Raw genomic sequence first — 5,380 nt, forward strand, 5'->3', positions numbered from 1 at the left:
CTACCTAGGAGAGAGGAAAGGCTACTAACACCTGAAGGAGCCTATCACAAGGAGTCTCTGACGTCACCTGGTGGCACTGGCCACTCAGAGCAGTCCAGTGTGCCAGCAGCACCTCTGTTTCCAAGATGGCAGAGGTCTGGAGCACACTGGAGGAGCTCTGGACACCTCCCAGGGGAGGTGCAGGTCAGGGGAGTGGTCACTCCCCTTTCCTTTGTCCAGTTTCGCGCCAGAGCAGGGGCTAAGGGGTCCCTGAACCGGTGTAGACTGGCTTATGCAGAATTGGGCACACCTGTGCCCAACAAAGCATTTCCAGAGGCTGGGGGAGGCTACTCCTCCCCTGCCTTCACACCATTTTCCAAAGGGAGAGGGTGTCACACCCTCTCTCAGAGGAAGTTCTTTGTTCTGCCATCCTGGGCCAGGCCTGGCTGGACCCCAGGAGGGCAGCTGCCTGTCTGAGGGGTTGGCAGCAGCAGCAGCTGCAGAGAAACCCCAGGAAGGGCAGTCTGGCAGTACCAGGGTCTGTGCTACAGACCACTGGGATCATGGAATTGTACCAACAATGCCAGGATGGCATAGAGGGGGCAATTCCATGATCATAGACATGTTACATGGCCATATTCGGAGTTACCATGGTGAAGCTACATATAGGTAGTGACCTATATGTAGTGCACGCGTGTAATGGTGTCCCCGCACTCACAAAGTTCAGTGAATTGGCTCTGAACAATGTGGGGGCACCTTGGCTAGTGCCAGGGTGCCCTCACACTAAGTAACTTTGCACCTAACCTTTACCAGGTAAAGGTTAGACATATAGGTGACTTATAAGTTACTTAAGTGCAGTGTAAAATGGCTGTGAAATAACGTGGACGTTATTTCACTCAGGCTGCAGTGGCAGGCCTGTGTAAGAATTGTCAGAGCTCCCTATGGGTGGCAAAAGAAATGCTGCAGCCCATAGGGATCTCCTGGAACCCCAATACCCTGGGTACCTCAGTACCATATACTAGGGAATTATAAGGGTGTTCCAGTAAGCCAATGTAAATTGGTAAACATGGTCACTAGCCTGTCAGTGACAATTTGGAAAGAAATGAGAGAGCATAACCACTGAGGTTCTGGTTAGCAGAGCCTCAGTGAGACAGTTAGGCACCACACAGGGAACATACACATGCACACCTATGAGCACTGGGGCCCTGTGTGACAGGGTCCCAGTGACACATACATATAGGCCACAAACCTATGAGCACTGGGGTCCTGACCAGCAGGATCCCAGTGACACATAACAACCATACTGAAAACATGGTGTTTTCACTATGAGCACTGAGGCCTGGCTATCAGGATCCCACTGAGACAGTGAAAACAGTGACAAACACCCTGACATACACTCACAAACAGGCCAAAAGTGGGGGTAACAAGGCTAGAAAGAGGCTACCTTCTCACACAACCCCCCCCCAAACGAAGGACAATAAGGCTAACCTTGGCCAGTTGAGACTTTATTGTCTAAGTGGTGATAAGTAGAGAGTAGCTCTGCAATAGACTGGTTACTCCCTTTATCATCCACTATATGGTTACTTCCCTGTGGGGATGTAAACCACCCTGTTTGAAGTTTTTTAGCTAAGCAACAATGTGAAGATGTATTTTCAGAGTTTCTATCAGTAAGTTTTAGTTTAGAGCAGTGGGAATTGTCCACTGAACCTATTTGTAGTGATGGAAATGCCAGACAGGGATGCTGTCTCAGAAAAGCCATAGCTGGGCAAAAACTTTGTCCATCTGGCTGGAAGAGAGAACAGGGATGCTGTTTCTCTTGAGTTGGAGCAGGGCAGGGATGCTGTCCTATGAGCTCCACACTAGGGCAGGGATGCTGTCCTAAGTGTTGTGAGGTAGTGCAGGGTTTCTGCACTACAGTTTCTCTGGAAGGGTTGGAGGGATGCTCCATGTTAACTAAAATGGTGCTGTTTTTCTCACCAATGTTAGTTATCCCACAGAGAGGTACTTCCACCTCAGGGAGTCCAGCTTTGCCAGCTGATGATTCCCTTAGAACAGGTGCCACCCCAGGAGAGGTTTCTCCCACCACAGGAATAGTATCCTGAATGGTAGGGTGGTTAGGGGATACTGTGATACCCTTTTTACCTGTTGATGGAGAGGGATCCTGAGTTTTCAGGCCTTCTCTCCTTTGCTTTTTCATTTCACTTGAAATGAGAGGGAACAATTCCTCAGGGATGCCCAGCATGGCTGCATGGGCATAAAACTCTACATCAGCCCAACCTGAGGCCTCTAGGTCATTACCTAAGAGACAGTCTACAGGTAAGCTAGGTGATACCACCACCTGCTTAGGGCCAGTAACTCCACCCCAACTAAACTGAATTATAGCTAAGGGAAGAAACTTAGTGGAGTTATGGACATCAATAATCTTATACTGTTGTCCAATGATGTGTTGTTCAGGAGGCACTAGGTTTTCAGTCACCAAAGTGAAACTGGCACCTGTGTCCCTGTAGGCCAAGGCCTCAACACCATTTATTGAAACTGTCTGCCTGTACTTATCCATTGTAAGGGGACAAGCAGCCAGTGTGGCAAGGCCAATGCCACTAGGTGTGACAGAAACTGTCTTGGGACTGATTACATCAGTTTCCACTATGGACCCATAAGTGAACCCAACTACACCCTTTGCTTGACTGTTGCCAGCAGTCCCACCACTAGTACCACTACTGCTAGGGGCACTAGAGCTTGATGTATTAGTGGTGGTAGGCTCAGGGGGTTTACCTGGACAGGACTTATCCCCTGGCCTATGGCCTCTGTTTTTACACACAAAGCACCAAGGCTTTTTAATGTGTGCAGGTTGGGAAGAAGAGGAAGAATTTGTTTTATCCCCACCCTCTGAAGAGTGTTTAAGATTTGAAGTGGGATCTTTGGTTTTACCCTTATCCCCATGCTTATCTTGAGATTTTTCACCATCTTTCTTCTTATTGCCATCTTTGTCACCCCCTGTATGAACTTTTCTGTTCACCCTTGTTCTGACCCATTTGTCTGCCTTCTTTCCCAATTCTTGGGGAGAGGTCAGATCAGAGTCTACCAGGTACTGGTGCAACAAATCAGACACACAATTATTAAGTATATGCTCTCTCAGGATTGTGTTATACAGGCTTTCATAATCAGTAACTTTACTGCCATGTAACCACCCCTCCAAGGCCTTCACTGAATGGTCAATGAAATCAACCCAGTCTTGTGAAGACTCCTTTTTGGTCTCTCTGAACTTTATCCTGTACTGTTCAGTGGTTAAGCCATAACCATCCAGGAGTGCATTCTTAAGAACTGTAAAATTATTGGCATCACTTTCTTTCACAGTAAGGAGTCTATCCCTACCCTTTCCACTAAATGATAGCCATAGGATAGCAGCCCACTGCCTTTGAGGGACATCCTGTACAGCACAGGCCCTCTCAAGTGCAGCAAACCACTTGTTAATGTCATCCCCCTCCTTATAAGGGGGAACTATCTTGTGCAGATTCCTGGAATCATGCTCTTTTGCAGGATGACTATGGGGAATACTGCTGCTGCCACCATGGGTATCTAAACCCAACTTCTGTCTTTCCCTCTCTATTTCTAAAGACTGTCTATCCAAATCCAGCTGTTGCTTCTTGAGCTTCAGTCTGGTTTGTTCCACTCTCAATCTATTGAGCTCCCTTTCTAACAATCTGTCATCAGGGTGGGTGGGAGGGACATTTCTAGATACCGAGGTATGATGGGAATGAACAGAAGGAGACCTGTCCCTTACAAGGGGCACCCTAACAGCTTGGCTACCAGCATAATGTGAGAGCACATCATCAGTATGATGTGATTCAACCTCTGTACCAACTATGCTAGACTGTCTAGTAATGGGCAGGCTGAGAAGTTTCTTTCCTGAACCTTTTCCTGGGGGAGTCCCTGGATCAGATTGAGAACCATTAGCTACTTTTTCTACAGATTGGGCACTTATGGCCTTATCCTGTACTCTAAGCATATTAATTAACAGTTCTAAGGAAGGATTCTTCCCTACACTCAAACCTCTCTCTATGCAGAGACTCCTTGCTCCTTTCCAGCTAAGGTGATCATATGCAAGTTTGGACAGTTCAACTTTTTGGCCTGTGCCAGACATTTTTAGAGAGAGTTAAAGTGATAGGCAAAGAGAAAAAAGTTTTCAGAACTTTTTGGAAAGACAGAAAAAACTTTTTAAACTTTTAAGAACTTTTTGAAAGTTTAGAAGTACTTTTCAGCACTTAGAAAAGAGTGAAAAGAGGAAATGCAAAACTTTTTGGCTATGTGTATATACACTGACCTTGTTTTGTATATTTTTCTCTTATGAAAAGTACAATGACAAGAGTGGTAAGTAGTCTCAAAGAACTTATCCCACCGCTGCACAACCAATGTAGGAGGCTGGACTGGCTTGTAGTGAGTACCAAGGGGTACTTGCACCTTGCACCAGGCCCAGTTATCCCTTATTAGTGTATAGGGTGTCTAGCAGCTTAGGCTGATAGATAATGGTAGCTTAGCAGAGCAGCTTAGGCTGAACTAGGAGACGTGTGAAGCTACTACAGTACCACTTAGTGTCATATGCACAATATCATAAGAAAACACAATACACAGTTATACTAAAAATAAAGGTACTTTATTTTTATGACAATATGCCAATGTATCTTAGAGTGTACCCTCAGTGAGAGGATAGGAAATATACACAAGATATATATACACAATAGCAAAAATATGCAGTATAGTCTTAGAAAACAGTGCAAACAATGTATAGTTACAATAGGATGCAATGGGGAAACATAGGGATAGGGGCAACACAAACCATATACTCCAGAAGTGGAATGCGAACCACGAATGGACCCCAAACCTATGTGACCTTGTAGAGGGTCGCTGGGACTATTAGAAAATAGTGAGAGTTAGAAAAATAACCCTCCCCAAGACCCTGAAAAGTGAGTGCAAAGTGCACCAAAGTTCCCCTAAGGACAAAATAGTCGTGTTAGAGGGAAAATGCAAGGAAAACACAAATCAGCAATGCAACAACGATGGATTCCTGACTGAGGGTACCTGTGGAACAAGGGGACCAAGTCCAAAAGTCACAAGCAACTCGGAGATGGGCAGATGCCCAAGAAATGCCAGCGGTTGGTGCAAAGAAGCTCTTACTAGGCTGAAGAACTGTGAATACTGCCGGAACGACAAGGGCTAGAGACTTCCCCTTTGGAGGATGGATCCCCCACGCCTTGGAGAGTCGTGCAGAAGTGTTTTCCCGCCGGATGGACGCCAACAAGCCTTGCTACACGCAAATCGTGCGTTTGGCGTTTTTGGACGCTGCTGGGGCCCAGGAGGGACCAGGAGGTCGCAAATTGGACCTGCAGAGAGAGGGGACGTCGAG

This window comes from Pleurodeles waltl, chromosome 12 (genome assembly GCF_031143425.1).
Source record: "Pleurodeles waltl isolate 20211129_DDA chromosome 12, aPleWal1.hap1.20221129, whole genome shotgun sequence".
Taxonomy (NCBI): Eukaryota; Metazoa; Chordata; class Amphibia; order Caudata; family Salamandridae; genus Pleurodeles; species Pleurodeles waltl.